Here is a 24625-nt window from a genome sequence, read left to right on the forward strand (position 1 = left end):
AAACAAGCAAGATTCACAACCGATAAAGATCACAAACGGAACTAGACAAGGATGCCCTTTATCTCCCTTATTATTTAATCTATATTTAGAAACCTTTTTCCTGCTTATATTGCAAAAAACCTATCATTCAATGCCTAGAATCTTTAACACTAATATCAGCTTTACAGCTTTTGCTGATGATCTAAATCTTTATTTTGAACTTCCTATGTCTGACACTAAGAAGATTACTAATGCTTTGCACTCCTTTACCTCTATTTCAGACTACCAAATTAACCAAAACAAATCCTTTATTTTCCCAATCAATCCCCTAGCTCATAAACAACACTTATTCCCTGAATTTGCTTTTCGTATAGACTATTCTTTAAAATATCTAGGAGTTTTTTATGATCACTCTTCTTCTTCTCTTTTACAGACTAACTTATCCAAGATCTGGTCCTCTATCACCCAAGACATGTCAAGATGGCAACACTTAAAACTTCCAATGCTAACAAAAATTTCCATTATCAAAATGAATATACTCCCTAAAATACTTTATCATCTTAACTCTTCTTTATCTACGGTCTCAACCCTTTTTCTCAACAGAATTCACAAGGCTCTTGCAAAATTCATTTGGCACCCTAAATCTGTTAGGATTTCATATCAAAGGCTTACTCTATCTAAAGCGTTAGGGGGATTAGCATTGCCGGATCTCTTACTATACTACAGAATTATCCACGCAAATCGGATACTTACTATTGCTAATCATCGTCCGAACCCGCCTACCCGGACCCCCTTATGGATTAAAATATGGTATAACTATGCCCTTAAACATGACTTTAACCATACTGCCCTGCCTTTCTTAAACAAATCTAATCTTAAGAATCTAAAATTACATCACTCTTTAAAAGGACTAATTAAGACTCTACAGGAGCTCTTCCAATCTCTTAACCTAAGTAATGCTCTTCTAATATTTCAACCTATCCATCTTAATCCAAACTTAATGATGGGTGGTAAAATGATCAACTTAACTAACTACCCACATATTAGGGACTTAACTCTATGGGATATACACAAACTTAACCATCTTTCACTAACAGACCTCAGAGATACTTGGGCATTGCCCAAAAAATATGCCATTATTTTAAGGCAACTAAGGGAGTTCACCTCATCTTTTTTGTCAGATACCCAAGCTCTGAAGCAGACCATAATCGTGTAGCAGATTTACTACAAAACTTAAGGACTAGAAAACACATGACTTCTATAGCTTATAGAGCCTTTTCTGTATCTCTGAATCAAGGGAAAATTATGTTTGCAGAGTACTGGGATCAACAGAATGCCAACTTAACTCTACAACAGAAGACTCTCTCAATAAAACTTACCCTTAAGTATTATCCATTTAAAAAACTCATGTACACACAATTCATGACCACCAATAACCTATATTTAACTCCGGTTCGTATGAATACATTTAACCCAAATGTCTCTCCTTCTTGCTCCTGTTGTTCCTCTCCCCAAGCTGATATTATCCACATTTTGTGGTTTTGTAGATACTCTCACAGTATCTGGTGCTCTCTCAAAGTAAGGCTCGATAAAATGGGATATCATAAATCCACCTTGTCCTGGGAGATGGCCTTACTACACATCACCAGTCTTGAAATACCTAAGCTGAAACTTAGAGCTCTAATTACACTCTGCCTTCTAATAAAATTTTATATTACTAAAAACTGGATTGACCGCTCTAAATTGACATGGAAGAACTTTAAAAATTTGGCAGTCAAGTATATTACTTCCCAAAAACTGATAATAATTGATCCCCACAAACGAACAGCATATCAGGAATTATGGGACTTTATTTTTCTCCTTTTAACTGACTAATCCAGGACACTACTTATATAGTTAGTTTTGCCCCTTATTCATTATGTTTTGCCCTAAACAGACTTATTTGTTAAGGGAATTGTTTCCCCGGAGCGTTCCTGAGTAGGGACTCTATCCATTGTTGGCTTCTTACACTCCCTTCATTTCTTCAATAGTTGGCAAGATGGATGGGATATCATCATAAGATAGATGTTATGCCTATACTACCTGTTAAAATCCAGCATTTAGAGTTTTCATTTTGTACAGCACTATACCTAGGGTTTTTCTTTTCTTTTCTGGTACATATTGACACGTATGTATATAGGTTATGATTTTTTATTAATTTTTTTAATTTATTTATTTTTTTTACTTTAACCATTGATGTATTAAGGCTCAATTATAGCTTAATATTTGTGGTATTTGAATACTCTCTTTTTATTATTTCTGTTATACTTATCAAAATAAATAAAATGTGTTTTGAAAAAAAAAAAACACTGAAAACGCATATCATACATATACTGAGTTTAAGCAACATAAATCATAGTACTTTCCACCAAGTGTAAACAGGGGGACAAGCCCCCCTGCACGCCACATGTGGGGGGCTGAACCCCCACACCCCCTGCTACTTATATATATCAACTCCAAGATTGCACTTCACTACACTAAGTGCAATCTTGGAGTTGATATATTTAAGTAGTAGGGGGTGTGGGGGGTGCATCCCCCCACATGCGGCATGCAGGGGGGCTTGCTCCCCTGTTTACACTTGGTGGAAAGTACTATGATTTATGTTGTTTAAACTCAGTATATGTATGATATGCATTTTCAGTGTTTTGAAGTTTCAGTGTTTTGGTCTTCTATAGTATGAAGTTTTCTCATTTTCAGTGTTTTGAGTTTTCGGTGTTATGAAATGAATCCATATATATATATATATATATATATATATATATATATATATATATATATATATATATATATATATGGATCTACTTCATAATGTCAAAATTTTAGAATGCCGACAACCATATGGCCGACACCATATGGCTGACATTCAGAATCTCAACATTATGAATAAATCCACAAAAAAGGAAATACAATTTCCTTTAAAGTGCTAGAAGGGGGGGCTATGCCCCCTGCACACCCCATGGGGGGGCTATGCCCCCCACCCCCGTAACTTTAATATACCAACTCCGAGATCACACTACAGTGCAGGAAAGGAAATCTTTCCATTCCGCAGTATAGTGTGATGCCGGTTTCCCATTGTTGGCAATCCGAATGTCGCTCATATGGTGTCGGCCATATGGTTGTCGACATTTTGGACTGTCGACAATGTCAGTTAGACCCATATATATACAGATAAGCCCTCGGGCCAATCAGATAAACACACAATAAGCCTTCCACAACCAGTTCCCAACTCTGATAGGTTGAAGTAGTACTCTGCTCCCACCAGAGTGCAGAATAAAATCCTCTTAATGTAAAATTTTGAGCTCAAGTGCAGTACCAAATGCTTTACAATAAAAGGCAGAACTTCTGCAGTATTAAGAATCCTTGGAAATAAGTTCACAAACCCTAAGGAATGTTCCCAAATACAGAAAAATGTGTGCAAATTTAAAAAAACTTCTAGAAACACCAAAAAACTTTGCAAAACTTAGAAATATTTTGGCAAACTCATGAGAACTTTGACAAACTCATAACAGCTTTTGCAGTATCAGAGGCAGTTAAGAAACATAAGTAAGAAACAGATGGCATTTCTTTAACAAGTGTAGTCTGAAAAACAGTGATAAATTCAAATAAATCAATACATTCAGCACAAAGCTGTTAAATAGCACAGGGATAGGTAGAGCAAATGTAAATATATATATATATATATATATATATATATATATCAGCTTTGAGGTCCATGGATGGCTTTAGATGCAATCTAAGGGTCTTGTAGTCACAGGCATCCAAGCCAGTCAGAGGGAAGCTCTGAATAAATGAGCACATCACCATTCTACAGGAGGACTGCTTCAGAGCAGTACCAGTGGTTGCCCAGGAATCAAATTTGTATTAGTTGAAGTCACAGGCGACTCCATACACAAGCAACCTTATAAAACCTTGTTGCTTTATAGGGCATCCATGTGCTACAGAGCAGAGAGGGCTTTCTGAGTTATAAGCCCCTTGCAAATGATGCAAATCCACTTGTATGATTTTACAAAGTATGTAGACTGTCAATTAATTTTAAACCATTGAGTTTCATTACTTTCCTAATAGATGCATTGATCTTTCTGGGTAAGGTAGACTCCCCTTTATCTCTAGACATTAGAAATAACAAAAATGTTATCAATAGATATAGTTCTGACCCTGAATTTAAAGTAGATTTACAAAAAAAATGTACAAAGGTAAGTAGGTAGGAGCAGGTATAGTAACATGTCAGTAAGATTTAAGCTGCTTAGAAAAAGATGTAAGTGTGAAGAGTGGGATGTAGCAAGTTCCAGATGGAAGGGATGCAGTAGGAAATGACTTCATCAGCCAAAGCTAGATGACTGAAGGGAGTAAAAAAAGCAATGACACAAGAGTCAGATGATCAAAGACATCTGAAATACACCCTAATATTAAGTTTGTGATGTAAGGTTTTCCTTCTTTCTTTTTTCTGATAACTGGCTAGTTAGGCTGTTCTGAAGACCCTTTTCAGCTGCTAAAAGGGACCATGGTACTAGTCTATAAAGAGGATTATGTAAATTAATGTAATAATTACTAAAGTGGATCGATGGAGAATGGCAAGAGCTGAGTTATTCTAAGACAGATAAAACCTTTTGCCAGCACTAGAATGATGTAATAGAGGTGATCTTGCATAGTTTAAAGTTTCTGAGTATTTCTGACAGATGAGGAGGCAGTAATTGGAAGGGAGAATTGAACTAATGCCCAAATTACTCTTTTTCCAGTAGCTGCTTTGCCCTGTGGAACTAGAATGGCACTTACAAAGTAATACTGTGATTTTTTGTTCAGGTTATGAACGTGGGAATAAATGTTAATGAGAAGTATCTTTTTTCTGATAACTGGCTAGTTAGGCTGTTCTGAAGACCCTTTTCAGCTGCTAAAAGGGACCATGGTACTAGTCTATAAAGAGGATTATGTAAATTAATGTAATAATTACTAAAGTGGATCGATGGAGAATGGCAAGAGCTGAGTTATTCTAAGACAGATAAAACCTTTTGCCAGCACTAGAATGATGTAATAGAGGTGATCTTGCATAGTTTAAAGTTTCTGAGTATTTCTGACAGATGAGGAGGCAGTAATTGGAAGGGAGAATTGAACTAATGCCCGAATTACTCTTTTTCCAGTAGCTGCTTTGCCCTGTGGAACTAGAATGGCACTTGCAAAGTAATACTGTGATTTTTTTGTTCAGGTTATGAACGTGGGAATAAATGTTAATGAGAAGTATCGCCAAACACCCAGATGTTTAATACTCAACTAGTCTGAGTTTATTACCAGTGCAGCAAAAGGTTCCAGATGGATTTGCAAGCATTTAGACATTTGTGAGTAATGGGATTCATGTCAACTGTCTGAAGGTAGCTGCGGTGAACATAAAAATAAATCTGAAAAATGTTCAATGAAGCTACAGGGCCTGGGGGAGACATCATTAATAAAAGAGAACAGTGTGAATATAAACATAAATTTTTTCGAGCAGACCATTTTCCTGGACTGAATACAAGTGTTAGTATCAAACCTATGTTATATAAATGCTTTAGTAAGCTAGGATATGGAAGAACTAAGCTAATACTGCACTATATTTTTGTATGGTCACTTTAAAGTATTGTAATGAGTTAATTGATTGTTTTAACTAGCATGTTGTTTAAAAAGGTTCTCATTGACCTTGAGTTTTAAAAACTGATGAAGAGTTTTTACTTGAAAGCTGTTATTTTTTAAACTTCTTTATTTGAGGGCATTGGACTTCTTTGTTTTACTTTTTGAAACTACTTTCATCAAATCTCTCAGGAACACTTTTGTGCAGGGGTAACAACAAGTGTCTCCATACCAAACCCCCATATGATGGACCATCCCCCACAACACTCAAACCTGTATATACATAAAAATGGAAAAAGAAGTAAACTCCACTATCAGTCTAAGTAGTTTCAGTGAGCATACTCTGATCCTTTTATGCTTTTCAAAACTACCCCTGGATGATCGACAGGAACTTGAGTATAGAAGACCACATCATTGGTTTTATCAAGATACACCTTGAGGACCTTCTAGTCATATGCTCAGCATAAATCAGCCAGGGTAATATTGAGGGGAAATGGAGATGGTGGTAAAAGAGATGCCTGTTTCCCAGGTAACTCTATCACCTGCAAAAAGCAAGATATTGTTAGATTTCTAAGTAATGATTGAGATGATATAGATGACAAATGGAACTGGTACCAAGACAGGACTCCCTGCCGACTCCATATATTATGGGGTAGAGGGGCATTGGACATCTGAGATAATAATTTCAAAAATATTTTTAGATGTGTCTATAACCTTTGAAAATGTTGTGGTATTAAGGCTATTGGGTCACACTGCATTAAAAAGTAAGTTATTATATACAAGGTCAAAAACCTTGGAGGAGTCAATAAAACTGGCTGCAGGAAGGCTGGCTGTGCTCATTGATTGGTAAATTAGATCTGTAAGAGTGAGCAGAGCAGTATCAGAGCCATTATCTTTTGTACCAACATGGTGATGACTAGCGAGAAACCCATATGTTTCAATATGCTCTTGCAGTTGAGAAACTGTTTGGTAAGGGAAGAGAGGGGTGTAGCTGGTATAAATGAGTGAAGCACAGGACTATAGGATTGCTTAGGGATAGAAATAGTATAGGAAACCTTCTATACTTCTGGAAATATGCCAGATGAGAGAGATCTTTAAGGATGTACTTTCATGATATAAATTTAAAAGTGTCAGAGGATTTTATAAACATCAGATAAAGATCATCTGAGCTTGCCCTTCTGTGTGTGGGTGTTTTCCTCTGTGATTTGGTATTGATAGATATATTTGGTTTGAATTGTAAGTTGGCTACAAACTTAGCTTTGGTAGACCAACTAGACAGGAATGGGTTAGAGGTTAGACAGATGATGAGGTGAATAGCGTTTTGTAATTGCTGTTACCATTTTGTGTATGTTGGAGGTTGTACAAGGGCAGACTAGCCAGAAAGATTTGCAATTTCTTTCTAGAAAACCACAGAAGTTCTAAATAGACATTGCTGTCATTTTATCGTTGCTCAACGAGGACTGAGGGCTTAATACATTTCAAAAGGTGTTGAATGTGTTTATCTCCCTGATCCACCAGCATATAATTCATGTATGACTAATTAATGGCATTTCTCCAGACCAATGGACAGTCATCCAATTGCCAGAAAAGATTCTACTAATCAGTTAACTCCTAGTGACCTACTTTACTCTTATCTCTCCTATTGCAATTCTTATTAAGAGCTGATTATTCTCAGCTAAATCCCATACCACTGACCCGAGGTCCTATAGTAATAACTAATGTGGTGCTATGAAGACTGACTACAGGCTCTATAGTAATAACTAACATGGTTCTGCAAAGACCAACTACAGGCTCTATAGTAATAACTAACATGGTTCTATGAAGACTGACTACATGCTCTACAGTAATAACTAACATGGTTCAACAAAGACCGACTACCTACAGGCTCTATAGTAATAACTAAGATGGTTCTATGAAGACTGACTGCAGGCTCTATAATATTAACTAACATAGTTCTATGAAGACAGACAACAGGCTCAATAGTAATAACTAACATGGTTCTAGGAAGACTTACTGTAGGCTCCATAATAAGAACTAACATGGTTCTACAAAGACTGGCTAGAGGCACAGTAGTAATAACTAACGTGATTCTATGAAGACTGACTGCAGGTTCTATAGTAATAACGATCATGGCTCTACAGGCACTATAGTAATAACTAACATGGTTCTATGAAGACTGACTGCAGGCTCTATAATAAGAACTAACATGGTTCTACAAAGATTGGCTACAGGCACTGTAGTAATAACTAATGTGATTCTATGAAGACTGACTACAGGCTCTATAGTAATAACAAACATGATTCTATGAAGACTGATTACATGCTCTATAGTATTAACTAACGTGGTTTTACAAAGACTGACTTCAGGCACTGTAGTAATAACTAACGTGATTCTATGAAGACTGACTGCAGGCTCTATACTAATAACTATCATGGTTCTATGAAGACTGACAACAGGCACAACTAGCATGGTTGCATGAAGACTGACTGCGGGTTCTATAGTAATAACTAACATGGTTCTATGAAGACTGACTACAGGCTCTATAGTAATAACTAACATGGTTCTATGAAGACTGACTACATGCTCTGTAGTAATAACTAACATGGTTCTACGAAGACTGACTGCCTACAGGCTCTATAGTAATAACTAACATGGTTCTATGAAGACTGACTACATGCTCTACAGTAATAACTAACATGGTTCTACAAAGACCGACTACCTACAGGCTCTATAGTAATAACTAAGATGGTTCTACGAAGACTGACTGCAGGCTCTATAGTATTAACTAACATAGTTCTATGAAGACAGACAACAGGCTCAATAGTAATAACTAACATGGTTCTAGGAAGACTTAATGTACGCTCCATAATAAGAACTAACATGGTTCTACAAAGACTGGCTAGAGGCACAGTAGGAATAACTAACGTGATTCTATGAAGACTGACTGCAGGTTCTATAGTAATAACGATCATGGCTCTCCGAAGACCGACTATAGGCACTATAGTAATAACTAACATGGTTCTACGAAGACCAACTACAGCCTCTATAGTAATAACTAACATGGTTCTATGAAGACTGACTGCAGGCTCTATAATAAGAACTAACATGGTTCTACAAAGACTGGCTACAGGCACTGTAGTAATAACTAATGTGATTCTATGAAGACTGACTACAGGCTCTATAGTAATAACAAACATGATTCTATGAAGACTGATTACATGCTCTATAGTATTAACTAACGTGGTTTTACAAAGACTGACTTCAGGCACTGTAGTAATAACTAACGTGATTCTATGAAGACTGACTGCAGGCTCTATACTAATAACTATCATGGTTCTATGAAGACTGACAACAGGCACAACTAGCATGGTTGCATGAAGACTGACTGCAGGTTCTATAGTAATAACTAATATGATTCAATGAGGACTGACTGCAGGCACTATAATATTAACTAACAAGGTATATGAAGACCGACTACAAGCTCTATCGTAATAACTAATATGGTTCTACATAGACTGACTACAGGCTCTATAGAAGAAGTAGATCTGAAGTCATGCCCATTCCATTGTGTCCAACTACTATCTAAAGATTTAATGAGTATGGAGAAAGAAGACAGGATAGTGAGGTGGGAGGACTGGAGAGGCATGGACCTTTATCAGCTATTCAAGAGCTGAATAAAATTGCACCAGCACACTGCATAGTCAATCATACCAGTATAGAGAGGGGCAGCACAGTGACAGCAGTTACCTCTGCTAGCTCCCAACTCTTAGGTCACCAGTTTAACTTACCACTGGTATAATATCTCTTGTTAAGTCTGAACATCCTTATGAGTTCATATGGTTATTGTGGGGTGGGGGCTATGGTTTACTCCCATAACTGAGTGCAATGCAGGTAGGTAAACAGGCAGTGTTCAAATTGCTACTGCTGGTGTCCCCATCCTGGTTTATTTCCAGTGTTATGCCCTTGCAGCTAGCAGTGACCTTGAATTGGATAAACCTAGTACTAAAAATGGATTGATTACAAGGAAAGATCGTGTAGTGTAGTAGAATAGTGGCTGAGAGATTTCTGTAGTTTACAACGGAAACACTCTTTTCCTAATAGAACAGATACACAAGTGTAATGAGGAATACTCTGTAGATTACTCACTGTAGGTGAAATGAGCAAAGATAATTTTACATAGGCCAATACCTCTCGTTAAGATTTTTGAGTATTAACATATGTAGAAAAAAAGGTTAGTGCTATTAAAGGCTTTATGCCTGATTAAGGATGTTGATACATTCTCATAGAACTGATTTGAGATTTCTAAGCTGAAATACCATTGAAAAGCGACAGAAAAAGTAAGAAAGGGGGGCACTTGAGGAAGAAGCTGGAAACAGTGGAAAAAAAGGTACTACTGGATCTATGAAAAGGAAATTGATACATTTTAGAACTGCATTACTGAAGATGCATATAAAATTGAATTATATATAATACTGAAAAAGCCTGTGCTTCAACTGTGCATTCATAAAATAAAATGCAAGTTTGTAATGTTTCAACATTTTCTGTCCAGTGTTTTCAACATAGCATGCTTATGATTTAAGTTTAACTTGGTCACAAAGTACAGTTTTGTACCTACCATAAATGTAGATGTTCGAAGATCCACATTGCTGCAGTCATAACTTATGGGTAGTCCGCTGTCCTCGGTCAGCCCGAATACCAAAGTATTAGGCTGACATCGGTCATGGGCGCTCAGATCTGACGTCAGAGCGTCAAGGTATTAAAGCGCATGACCGACGTCATTTCCTCAGTCTTTTCTTGCCCCAGATGTCAGAAGGCCCTAAAAATAAAGGCCACAGCCAAAAATAGAATAACTCCCTAAAACCATGTACAAAAAACAGCTACAACCCAAATCATACCACCACTCCAAACTACAGAGGAAGGAGGAGGAGGATGGACTGCAGCAATGTGGATCTTCGAACATCTACATTTATGGTAGGTACAAAACTGTACTATGTTCTTCATCTCACATTGCTGCAGTCATAACTTATGGGTAGAATCCCAAAGCAGAGGTAAAGGGAGGCTGGCAAAATCATAAAGCATTGGGGCTGCCAAAATGCCCTGCAAGATTGCAGTGGCAAATCCAGCCCTAGATTTGGAATAAAGAGGCAGATGGTAATGCTTAGAAAAAGTGTGCACTGAACTCCAAGTAGCTGCTTCCAAAATATCTTTAGTAGCTACCCCCTTAAAAGGCAGTAGAAGTGGCAGTAGCCCTAGTGGAGTGAGGCCTGATTCCAGCTGGAATCTCCTTACCATGGTGAGAATAACAAAAGCAATACAAAGCCAATCCACTTAGAAATAGTTTGTTTTGAAACAGGTTTCCCTGAGAACCCAAAGCAAAAGAAACAAACAACTGCTGAGACTGTCTGAACCCTTTAGTCTTGCTCAAATAATAACAACTGCCTGTGAATATCCAAAGTGTGCAAAATTTTCTCCTTTATTTTGGGGATCTGCATAAAAAGTAGGCAAATGAATAGATTGGTTCAAGGCCACATTTGAAACCACTTTAGGCATGAAAGTAGGGTTAGTACGCAGAGATACCCTGTCCTTATGAAAAATTAGGAAGGGTTCAACTGCCATTAGAGCCTGTAATTCAGAAACCCTTCTAGCAGACGTAATGGCCAACAAAAAGCAGTCTTCCAAGACAAAACTTTAACTCAGCTGTAGCTGCAGGTTCAAAAGGAGGTAAAGTAAGTTTTTCCAACACAAAATTGAGATCCCAAGCAGGAGTAGGAGCTCTCTGGGTCTTATGTTCTTAGCCCCTAAGGAATTGCTTAAACAAAGGATGAGAGAATAATGGTGGATCACAGTCATAGTGAGCAGAAATGGCTGCAGCATGAACTTTTATAGAGGAGAAAGACAAACCCTTGTCTAATAATTCTGTAAGATATTGAAGAGAAACACTCAAATCGCGCCTGGAAACATCAAAGCTCTTTGGTTTGCTCCAAATAAAAATCTCCTCCATTTATCAGCATAAACTTTCCTTGTACTAGGCCTCCTGGCCTCCAAAATAACATTCAAAACTTGTTGAGGAAGCTGCGACCCTCCAGGTTCTAGAACAGAATATGCCAGGCTGTTAGATGCAGGGACTGAATCCTGACATTGAGGAAATGATTGCCCTCCTGAGTCAAAAGGTGTGGAATCAAAGGCAAAGGGTAAGGAGGTTCCCGTACTAAACTCCTCAGCAGAGGGTACCAGTGCTGTCGAGGCCAGTCTGGAGCTATTAGAATCATGGAGGGCCTGTCTTGTCTGACCTTCAAGAGAACCTTTGGAAGAAGAGGCAGAGGCAGAAAGGCATAGACGTGAAGATTGCTCCAACTGAATGATAGAGCATCCACTTTCCAAGCTGTGGGATGAAACATCTTTGTGCAAAACTTTGGCACCTGGAAATTTAGTGGAGAAGCGAACAGATCTATGTCTGGAGTCCCCATCATTGTCAACTGTCAAATACATGAGGATCCAATTTCCACTCGTGGGGATCCACTATCCGTCTGCTCAAAACATCTGCTAAGGAGTTCTGTGCTCCTGGCAGAAACCTTGCTTGAAGAGTGAGTTGCAAACTGAGAGCAGTCTCCCACAAAATCATAGCTTGCCTGCAAAGAGGGTAGAATGGGTTCCCCCTTGCTTGTTGATGTACCACATGACAGTTGTGTTGTCTGTTTGAATCAACACCTGCCCTGGGAGAAGTAAATCCTTGAAAGCCATCAATGCAAACTGGACTGCTAACATTTCCTTCAAGTTGATATGTAAATGTTGAAGTCTGGCAGGCCACGTGTCTTGAACCCATTTTCCATTGAGGTGTGCTCCCAGGCCTTGTCCGAGGCATCCGTCGTTAAAATCTGACTCGCCTCTGGTCGGGTCACAGAGAGTCCCTTGTTAAGGTGACATTCCTGAGCCCACCACAAAAATTCCTTTTGAATGCAAGGTATTATCTGAATGACAGTGTCCAGATCTTGGCAGTGTTGTGTCCATACATTTTGAGATACCATTGTAGCTTCCTCATATGCAGTTTGGCATTGGGAAGCACCAGAATACAAGATGCCATGAACCCCAAGGCTTGAAGGACTGTCCTTGCAGTCAGCCTGGACGTAGAGACAATTGATGGAAGTAAAGTGTAAGATTCTTTTGCTTGTCCAGGGTCAAAAAGGCCATCTGGGAAGCTGTATTCAGTCTCACACCCAGAAAGCACATTTCCTGAGAGGGTACTAGACTGGACTTTGTTTCGTTCACAGAATACCCTAGGCACCTTAACACTGTCATAACATACTGCAGATGGTGAAGAAGCTCGTGCTTGTCTTGAGCAAGAATCAGGCAATCGTCCAAGTAAGGATAAATTTGTATTCCTCTTAACCTGAAGAAGGCTATCACTGGAGCCAGAACTTTTGTGAATACCCTGGGCGCAGTAGATAAGCCAAAGGGCAATGCAGAGAACTGATAATGTAAAGTCCCAGCCCGAAAATGCAGGAATCTCCTGCAACTGGGCCTGATAGGAACATGAAGATAAGCTTCTTTGAGATCCAGAGTTACCATCCAGTGATCTTTGCCCAACAGAGGCAGAAGTTGTTGCAACGTCAACATTTTGAATTTTGGAATGTCCAGATATGTGTTGAGGATAGATAAATCCAAGATTGGCCTCCAAGTGTTTCCTTTCTTTGGTACAAGAAATAGGCGAGAGTAAAATCCGAGGCCCACAGAAGTAAAGAAATCTGTTTGTGAGCCTCTAACCTTTGCTGAGGAGGAACGTCTGGCATGCCTTTGAAAGGAGGCAATGTGTGGAAATAAAACTTGTAGCCTTGGTCTATAATGTCCAACACCCATTTGTCCTGGGTGACTAGAAACCAATTTTCCTTAAAGAGTGCCAACTTTCCTCCCAAAGGAGCTGCCAGACAGGAAGGATCTGGCAGCTGAAGATGCAGGTCATTGGGCCTGTTTACGAAAGGACTGACCCCTGCCCTCACCTGTAGATTGTGCTGGTGAACTCCACGGCCTAGGCCTGAAAGAACTCTGAGCTCTGCCCCTACCATGTCTAGATCTACCTCTAGACTGTGAATCAGAAGAAGGGTAAGTCCAACCCTTAGCAGGCCAGTTCCTGCTAAACTTAGGGGGCTGCACCTGCAAAAAATCTTTAACAGTCTGCATAGACTTAGCCTTGTCTTCCATTTTTTTCAAGACAGACTCCACAGGAGAACCAAACAAAACTTCAGACTGCAAAGGAGCATCTAAAATCCTAGCTTTAACATGCTCTGACAAATTCTGATCCTTAAGCCAGGAGTGCCTGCGAATAACTGAACCAGTGGCAGCCACCCTGGAGGAAGCCTGCAAAGCATCAAAACTACACTGCAAAGCATGCTTACCCACCTGATCAGAGGCATGTACCAAATCCTGTAATTCCTTACACTCTATGCCCTCTGCCAAAGCATCCATTTTAGATTTTAACTGAGTAAGGAGAAAATTCTGGTACTTCAACATATGAAACTGGCAATTCAAAGCCCTCATTGCTAAAGTGGAAGAGGTATACACTTTCTTACCCCACCTTTCCAGAGCTCTAGCCTCCTTATCCAAAGGAACAGGATTCTTTACAACAGAAGCCCTGACACCCTTAGGTCCCTGGCTAATAGTTTCTGGATCGGCCCTAGGGCTTTTATACAGATATTTATGAGCCTCAGGCACTCTGTAATACCTATCTGGCTTAACTGGCGCAGGAGGCAAATAGTCTGGATTAAGGGAAGCCTCAGAGAAAACATCTTGAACAACATCCAAAACAGGAGGTATAGCCAAGGGCCTATGCTGTGGTAAAAACAAAAATTCCCTAAGCCTCTTCCTGGAATCTGAGAAATCCTGACCTTCCCATTTAAAATGCTCCCTCATGGAATGCAGGGTTTCTGAAAAAGAAAAATCCTCTGGAGGAGAAGCAGAAGGAGTGGAATCCTCTGCGTCTGAATCAGAATAAGGAGGAAAATCCTGAATGTCTTCAGCCGAAGACTCTGAGTAATCTGAAGCCTGCTCCAAACTTTCCATTTCTGGCTCCACCCTAGGCCTCTTATCAGGAGGGGGCATAGAACCCCTGATTAAAGTAATTAAATCTTCTGCCATTTTAAGCATATGTTTTTTAGGCACAGAACCTGCAGAACTAGGGCTGACACCTGTGGAAGGCAAACCAGGCCTGCCTTTGGAGGGCACCTTAGAGACAGAAGGAGAAGGCCTAACCACCTTAGGCAAAGAAGGGAGAACAGTAACCTGAGAGGCCCCCTCAGCTTGACCTGACTCCTGAGAGGCCACATCTTGCAAAACCAACGTCTCCCCCTGAGACTCAGTTGAAACTTCAGCCGGATCAACCAAATCCACCGTAGTGTCTAAAGAACGTCCGGAACGGACGAGTCATCCTGTTTGGACTTTAAAGATTTATCTTTGCGCTTCTTAGCGGCGTGGAGGATCCGGCGGCATATTGTAATTACACCGCTTACCGAAGACAAGCCTAGCACAATCTAGCCTACGTTTAATGGTGCGCTTATTAAACCTAGCACAAAGCGACACCCTACTACGCCGTGCTCGTCCCAAACAAGGAATACAAAGAGAGTGGTAATCCCTATGCGGTATCTGTTTCCCACAAAAAATACAATTATTCACTTTTTCTGACATCCGGAAGTAACTGAGGCAAGAAAAACAAAAATATTCCCCAGCCCAACTTGGTGTCGGTCTGAAACTCAGAATACGAAAATTTCAGAACGCCGAATGGCACTTGCAACGCTGCTTCTGCGACCATGCGGCAAAAAAGACTGAGGAAATGACGTCGGTCATGCGCTTTAATACCTTGACGCTCTGACGTCAGATCTGAGCGCCCATGACCGACGTCAGCCTAATACTTTGGTATTCGGGCCGACTGAGGACAGCGGACTACCCATAAGTTATGACTGCAGCAATGTGAGATGAAGAACATTTTGATTTAACGCAACAGGAAGAGGTCTTTTGGATTTAAAGAAGACCGGGAAGGCTGCTGAATTTCTGAGGACCATAAACTTATGCTTTTGATAGGAATTAAAACACACACACACACACACACACACACACACACACACACACACACACACACACACACACACACACACGCATATAAATAAACATATCTCTCTCTCTATATGTATATATATATATATATATATATATATATATAGATAGATATATATATACAAATATATATATATATATATATATATATATATATATATATATATATATATGGGATCCGTGCAGATGTTCGAAGTTTTACTTCTTCGAACCCACGTCACCGAGTCCACTTGTGTGAAGTAGTGAAACTTCGAACATTGACTTTGGCAGTCACACTACAGCGCGGAATGGGAATATTCCCTTTTCCCCGCTGTAGTGAGATCTCAGAGTTGGTATATTTAAGTAGGGAGGTGTGGGGGGCACAGCCCCTCACATGGGGGGTGCAGGGGGGCTTGCCTCCCTGCAAAAACATGTTTTAGTGTTTTCTTTTTTTTTTTGGGTCCCCCGGGAACTAGACTTCAGCGAAAGTGCACTTTCGTTAAAGTGAACTTTTGATGAACTGTGGGTCTCCTGCTCTATTTCGATGTAGAGCAGTAGACCCATATATATAGATATTTATATATATATATATATATATATATATATATATATATATACATACATATATATATATATATATATATATATATATATATAAATATATATATAAAAGACAGTATTAATACCATTTATAAGAAAGTTTGAGGGAATTACTTTACTTTGGTTGCTGAACTGCTTGAATGGTTTTGAAATCACCTTAAATGTATAGTGAAATAAATATAAGCATAAAGATAGAGTAATGCCCTTAATGTAAGACCCCCAATACTAATGCAATTATCAGAAATAATGACATTTATTTTATGTTTTAATTTAATGCTAAGATTACCTGCAAGGTAGGTTAGTCAACAGTATAACAGTATCACTGGTTTTCTTTGACATTTGCCATATGTTCTAATAAGAAGCAATGATGTTCATGAATGTAGTTAGACACATGGCTTTCAACTTAATTCTTGGGACCTATCAAAATAAATATTTCATAGCCTATGCATTTTAGCACTTTTCTTGTAAGTTATATAAGCGACAAAAATATAAACTCTCAATTAAATATTTTGACATTATTTAAGCTGAACATACCCCATGTTTGGTTATACTCTGAACAGTCAGTGTGTCCTTTCCAGTGGTTTTAGTGTTCTTGGTAGGCCGAACGGCAACACCGTGGGTGAGTCATTATGATCTCTGCCTCACAGCAGTTTTCTGTGTGAATTTACTCTGATTTTATTCAGCCACACTAAAACATGCCAGTGGATTGGATATTCTAATGTGTCCCTAAATATTGGGTTTACCCTTGCTCCTGTGGCCCAGGTTTGTTTGTCTTTCCCTGTTAGGGGTCACCACAGCGGAACTCCGGTCCGCTAATGATGGCAGTCATGACTAAAAATGGTACTTGGTTATCTGATCACTTACCTAGTCAATTAATGATTAAACCAAAATTAAAAGCAGTACCTCTGCTGTAATTATCAGAGGCATCACTCTTGCTACTCTAATTAACAACATCTATTGGACACTCTAAATTGGTCCTTGGTGTGAGTGTGCACGTGTGTGTGCCTTCTGTGGAAGGTTGGGCGCCGGGCTGGCAACTCAACACTGTAAAACTCCACTGCCAATCATGAGCGGACAGATGATCCACTGTGGTCACCACTAACCGGGAAAAGCCAAAAGAAGAAGAAGAAGATGTTCAACTCTATGACTCTCTAGTAATCTTGTTTTTATGCTGAGGTAGTCTGAATGTTCCACTTTTCTAGTTCATTTCTCCAGCTCTACTCCCAGAGAAACAACAGATGATTTTAAGAAAACAGTAGTATTTAACATGAGCACCTGGTATAGGCAGTTGTACAGCTAATCAAGGATAATATCTTTCTAAAGCCATTTCATCAAGACCACCTTGTTGAATTCAGTCTTTTTGAAATTCACAGCAAATGAAAGGCCAGTAAGTTGCATGCCTCTTTGCTGTATTCAGTACAAGGCATTGAATTTGTGGCTACAGAAGTGGTCTAAATTATAGATACAGTTATGATTTAGGGTTAATGTTAGGACTGCAGGGGTTATTCTGTCCTGCATGTGTAATATGTTGCAGTATTTAAAGTATGTGTCTGACTGTGATTTATGCATTCTGACTGAATATTATTAGTTTTTTGCTGTGGTTTTGATCAGTGTTGACTTGACAATATTATATCTGGTGTTGAAGTTTTTGACAAATTAATTTTAATTTATACATGTACACTCCATGGTTGAATAAGAGCTACAGTAGAATAAATAATAAAATTGTTGTGTTAGATGGCAGCATACCACAATGATAACACTCTGCTGTTTAAAAGCAATCATTTGACACATGGATTTGCTTCATTTCCATGATTAATGGTTTCATAAGTGTTATGGATTGGTTTTTACAGTGCTCAATTTATGCAACTTTATTATTAACATTTAACCTCCATTTACTGTATTGAACTTTTATATTATCTCACTATCTATATGACTTTCCTCTAACTGTTAACAGATTTTCTTTTTTTTTTTTAAACATGAAGCATCTTGACTAATTTATTTATTTACATTTGTTTACCAGGAAATTCCAGCTGGACACAGGTCTTTTTTCAGTGAAGGCCCGGGAAAAAAAAGCCCCACAGAACAATAAATGAGCAGCAGAGTACATGAAGAACAATTGAATATACATACAATAGCAAATAATACATACTGCAGCAAACATTAGCTATACATACAATATGAAACATAGTAATGAACAGTTATACCAATATCCAGCTAAAGGCTAGGAATAAAGGTAGGATGTATATATAGATGGTACTAAGCTCAAATGGATACTGTTCTAAACTCATAAACCTAAATCTTATATACAAATATTGTACAAAACTCAAACAGATATAAAGCAGATGTTCCACATGAAGGTGGAACAAGCTAGAAGGGCTAATGGGATGGTAGGGGAAGATATAGTAGTAAGAGAGGAGACTGAGTGAGTAGTATACGTGGTAGTGAGAGAAAGCTAGGTGTAAGTCAGTTGGATATGTATTTGGAGTTGAGATGAAGTGAAGTAGTTAAGCATGTTATAACAGGTCTGAGAGATTGAGTGATGAGGGAAGTGGAGGGTAAAGAGTGAGCCAGAGCCTGCAGAGGAAGGGATGCAATAATCAGATGGTGTGAGACAGGGTGGCTAGGGCAGGGAAGAGGAAGGGGAGGTAAAAAGGAGGGTTACTAGTCGGGATTGGTGCATGGGCATAACCAGAGAATTTGGAAGTGAGTTTTTAGTGCAGTCTTGAAGTGATGATTGCAAGAAGGTAGTGTGGTTATAGAGGAGGGGAGATTGTTCCATAATCTGGATATGATGCAGGAGAATAGTGCTTCTCCAGCTGAGTTCTTGGGTTTGGTCACTAGAAGTAGACTTTTGCTGCTGGAGCGTAGTGGTCTAGTGGAGCAGTAGGGCTGGAGATCGTTTTGAAGGGATGGGACTTTAAGAGGATAGTTTATTAACTTGTGAGCAAGAGAAAGTTGATTCAGGTGAAGAAGTTGAAGGAGTTCAAGCCAGTCAAGTACTCAAAGTGAGATACAGTGGTGGCTGTGATAAGATGCACCAGTGGCAAACTTAATAATTTTATTGTTGCAAGCCTTGAACTTGTTTAAGTCTGTTTGCCTAAGTAAGGTAGGTAAGTATAGGAGAGGCATTGAGTAAATTGGAGATTAGGTGGGAATTGTCAGCAGAAATTCTGGTTGTCTTGGTGAGGAATTGTTTGTTTCTGAAAAATGCACCTAGTTTTTTGTGAACCCTTTATATGGTAAGAGAAATATGAGTGTCAAATCTGAGATTGTTATCACTCTCAACACTGAGTACTTTGGTGTGTTCATTTGGGGAGGTGACAGAATTGTCTTTGCCTACAATATTAAAGTGGGGGATAATTGGGTTAGATTTAGTGAGCTGGAAGATACCATTTTTAGTCTTGCTGGGGTTGAGTAATAACTAGGCATTAGATATCCAGTTTTCTACAGATATAAAGGCTTCCTGTGTGATCTTGTGACGTTCAGGTATAGGTGGGGCTGAACAGATGAAGGTGGAGTCATCTGTATACTGTATAAGAGAAGCATGCTTGGTGGCTGTGAATAGATCATTGGTGAAGAGTAAGAATAGTAGGGGACCAAGGACGGAGCCTTGGGGAACAATGAGTATTACAGGAAGTCAAGGAGATAGGTCATTATGCCAAACAACTGATTGTTGGCAGCCAGTTAGACAGCTGTTAAACCAATCATTAGCTGATTGGGAAAAGGATAGGTTAGTGAGAACAGAGATTAGTAGTTTGTGTGAGACCATGTTAAAAACCTTGGACAGATCCAGAAAAATAGCAGAGGAGAACAGGCCATTATTTTTATGATGAAGGATAGCGTTAGTGAAAGAGAGAAAGGCGGTAGTAGTGCTGTGGTATAGACTGAAGCCATGCTGGGTGCTGGAAAGGAGGTTATTAGTTAAGAGGTAGTCTAAGACTTGAGAATGGATGCATTTCTCAAGGATCTTGGAAAGAGGAGAAAGGATGTCTATGGGGCGGTAATTGGAAAGTTCCGTTGAGGAGCCACCTTTATGGATGGGAATGATGTGGGATATTTTCCACAGTGTGAGGGCATAGCTTTCTGATAAGGAAATTATCACTTATGACATAGGCAATCATACATTTATATAAATGAAAACAAACCTTATTGACATATTTTCAGTTACAAACATTATGTATCACTTATAATCTATCCAGCCATTGTCAGTCAAGCATTACAAAGCTCATTCAGTTCTTGCTTTCCCTTTGAACCTCTTTCTTCCTCAAAAACATTATTTTGCATGGATTTTCCCACAATTCCCATGTTTTTCTATGTAATTTGCTCCTTCCCTTTTCCAAATATTCCACTTCCAGTTATTTTATCTATGTTACAATATTCACTACTTCTAGTACAGTTGACTTAGACGTTGATTTCCATTTTCTAGTAATTGCTTTTTTGGCAGCCAACAGAATTAAACTCAGCAAGGCCTAGCAATTCTGATTCTATATTAAAGCTCAAAAAATAATTTCCTTAGTTACACCAATTTGCTCACCCATTATTTCTTTTTGTGTAATTTGCAAGGAAATTTTAAAGTCTGCCAACTCATTACACTCCCCAAAATATGTTTCCAATTACCTCTTTCTTCTGTATTGCACCTCTGACATTTGCAAACTAACTGAGGAAAAATTATTTGGAGTTTGCTTGGGATATAAAAATACCTATGCAAATACTTTTAAGCAAATGTCCTAAATCAGTTAGAACCATACATCTATATGTCCATTGTTTATTTGTGAATTGCTTATCCAGTTTCTCTTCCCAATCCTTTATAACATCCTCTGATTCATATATTTATCATGCAATATTTCATATACCTTACACATTATCCCTTTTTATCAGCAGCTTCTGTTTTAGATTCTACTTAAAACTCTACCAGTTCTGGTCTTTCACTTAGGATCCCCTTATTTCTTTCTCTTTGCCTATACTCTGATATCAATTGAATAATTACATTGTATATTGTTTCAATTTTAAAACAGTATTAATGGAGCATGCATCATTAAGTCAAGGAAAACTAGTGGCATCTAATATTAGTTAACATTTAAGTTAACATTTTTCCAGATGTTCTTCTGTAACTAAGCCCTGTAGATCTCTTTGAATTTGCTAACTAGAAAATCAAACCTATATGCATTTTCTTTTTCCATATGCTTTTGAAGTGTATTAGTTAATTTTTGCTTAAGGGTATCAGCCATTGCCATCTGTTATGTATAACAGCTTTTTTAAATGTCCAGTTTTGGGTTTTGTTTTAAGTGAATACACTAATGTTTGGCAGGTTAATCTTTTATTCTGTGTCATATCCATTTGACCCTATGTCATATCTCATAAGACTTTTTGTTTTAATGAAAACCCTCAAACAAAAAAACAAACACACCGTGGGACAATCCTACAACCTATTAACTTAATACAAACATACAAAACTATGCAAATCTTTATATAATGAAGTTTAGCCCTCCTAATAGGAACAATTATCCCAGACTGACAGCCATACTCTCAAGTTTGAATTAACCTATAATATAGGTTATCCATGCTAAGATGCATGATAAAGCCTGTGCTTCTACTTTCACTAAGTACTGTCTGTTTTTGTTTTAGCATTGTTCTTCCTAGATTAAGAAAGTAACTTAAATTCTTTCAGAAACATTATATGCTAGACATTGAAAGAAATAAGTATTATGTTTTTATTGCCATTATCAGTTTGTCTACATAGAAACATGAAAACCAGATCCACATTTGTGTTCTCCTACAAATACTGGACTGTAAACATTTATGAGCTAGTGGGAATGGGAAACCCTATTTAGTATTCATTACATTCAGTGTTATTTTATTTACTTACTTCCCCTTAAAACTTGTAATTAAATCAAGACAAGGGCCTTAATGCAGTCATTCCCCATGCAAAAATAAAAAAGCATATCACGTTTACTTATATCAGACTCTTTTGCTCAGCCTTTCCTCTCTTGTTACATTGCAGTGCCTACATTTCTTAAAACTGAAGAAGAAGAAAGAAATAAAAAAAAGGGCACCTTTTTACTTTAGTATCCCTATTAGGCACAAAAGTACTTGAAAACGTTTACTTTATAGCATGCATTATATGTCATGTATTATAAAAATGCTTTAAAAAATATATTGTTGACTTACAGTTAACTCTTTCCATTCTCTTCCCCCTCCCCTAAATATTCTCCCAAAAATTAATGACATGAAGTCGGGCAAATATTTGTAATCCCCTACAAGTTTAACAAAGTCAAAAATGTCCACTATTTCCAGGTTTTCTTGTTCTGTCATACTTCACAAACATAGTTAATGCTTTGTAATCCCACATTTATTCATCAATTTCTAAGTTGCTGGTTTTCTTCATGTTGATCTCCATATCCCAAATCCAGTTGCTGGTTCCTTTCCAATGTACTTCTGGTTCTTCTATACAACTCTTGTGCTTTTTTAGGTCTCTCAAGCATTTTTGTTTGGAACACTGGAAAATATTTCACTGGCATAGTCTCTCTATGGGCTTTAATTTCAGAAGATAGCTCACTTTTTTTTGGACAAACTTTTGTATTTCCTCCTTAGCATATTCTGAAACAAAGAATTATTTTGAGCCTCCAGGAAAAAATAATCTGAAAATAGCTAGATTGCAGCAGCTTGAATCTCAGACCTGCTTCTTGACATTCCCTGATTGCTGGAATAATCTTATTCCTCTTCTGCCTGGTATAGTGAGTAATCATTTTCCACAAACATTCAACTGTCTCCCACTTTTAGCAATTTATCCTTCTGCCACAATTTTGTCAAAATCAGCTCTATCTGCTGGTAGGATTGCATCTTTACTATTAAATGTCTAGGCTGCTTTCTCATGGCTGGTTTGGAGCATACACATGATGTGCCCTTACAGTTAACAATTTCTGCTGTTGAATATTAGTCCAGCTGCTTATATGAGCTTTCATAAAATTAATACAGTCTGTTCCTTTCAGTTTCTCTGGCACAGCAGAAAATCTCAGGTTTTCCCAATGTGTTCTGTCCTCTAATTCTGCCATTTTTGAAACATCTCTTTTTGAGCAGTCTCATACTCAGCCAGCCTTGCAGTGTTATCAGCTCATCTGAATATCTGTTTAAAGCTTCTTCCATTTTTCCAGACTTTTGTTATTTGAGTTGATATACTCCCTTCAGTGTTCCATTGATTTTAACCATCTGTGATCAGATTTGACTTAGTTTTTCTTCTAGATTACTGGAATTCATGTCTTACCCCAAAGTTGGAGCTTGAACTGCATTTTGCTGAACAGCTGCAGAATTCTTCCTAGCTAGTGTTTTTGCCTCACGTTTTGTGATTGATTTTCTTTCAGGCTGTTGGAATGTCTTTTTTGCTGAAATCCAGACAGTGCAATTACTAGCCAGTTACTGAAATTTATCCCAAATGACACATTCACTGTCTCTCTTTTCTGAGTTTCTGTTTTTACACTGGGAGAGTTGAAATTAAGATGTTAATCAGTCTGCAGCCATCTTGCAAGTCCCACTTTCCAGTTTTTCTTATATCCAAAAACAAAATGTTTAGTTTAGTGTTATTTTGATTCTGATTTGTCTATGTGCATAGCCTTTTTCTTAACATTGTGGCATCATTTGTAGTCCAACGTTGTTCAAAAAGATTCATCTATGTACCTGGTAAACATTCCCTCCACAACCCCTGGGGTGTCACATTAACAGTGGCAATTATCTAGAGCCAAGGTTTACACCATCATGTGGCTAGCCCTAGTACTGTAATTATTGCACTCCACAAACTTGCACATCTATGGCCATCTTAGAGTATCCAATCCACCTACTGCATGTCTTTGGAATGTGGCAGGAGATCAGAGCCCCAGAGGAAACCCACGCAAACAGAAGGAGGGTATGCAGACTCCACACAGAAGGTATCCCACCTGAGAATCAAACCAGGGAACCTCTTGCTGTGAGGCAACTACACTCTCTGCTGCACCACTGTGCCACCCATTTGGTCAACAAACAATTAAATAATATAATACTCTCTGGCCTATCCCGTTCATTAGCACACACAGATACAGGAAAGAATCTAAACTAACCTCCACTATGATCATAATTTCTTTGGGAAAATGTGAGGTATCTATATCACTGGAATACAGGACTTTTGTCAATTAAAACATCATACTATGAACCTCAAAATAAATGTTGTGCTCTTGTGGTCTGAATTTTACAGTACAAAGCATGTATGGAATTAAATATTTAACATTTATTAACAAGAATAGAAAAAATACAATTGAAACCTAAGCAATCATAAGTGGTATGTAGCATACTGACATACACA

The 24625-nt window shown here is 38.3% G+C and overlaps 1 protein-coding gene across 1 annotated transcript in view; it reads right to left on the reverse strand.

Moving 5' to 3' along the window:
- Positions 1-24625, reverse strand: part of SCN1B (sodium voltage-gated channel beta subunit 1) — an 863611-nt gene that overhangs the window by 207090 nt on the left and 631896 nt on the right. The window lies entirely within an intron of this gene.

This window comes from Protopterus annectens, chromosome 8.part0 (assembly GCF_019279795.1).
Source record: "Protopterus annectens isolate FY-2018-M chromosome 8.part0, PAN1.0, whole genome shotgun sequence".
NCBI classification, from domain to species: Eukaryota; Metazoa; Chordata; order Ceratodontiformes; family Protopteridae; genus Protopterus; species Protopterus annectens.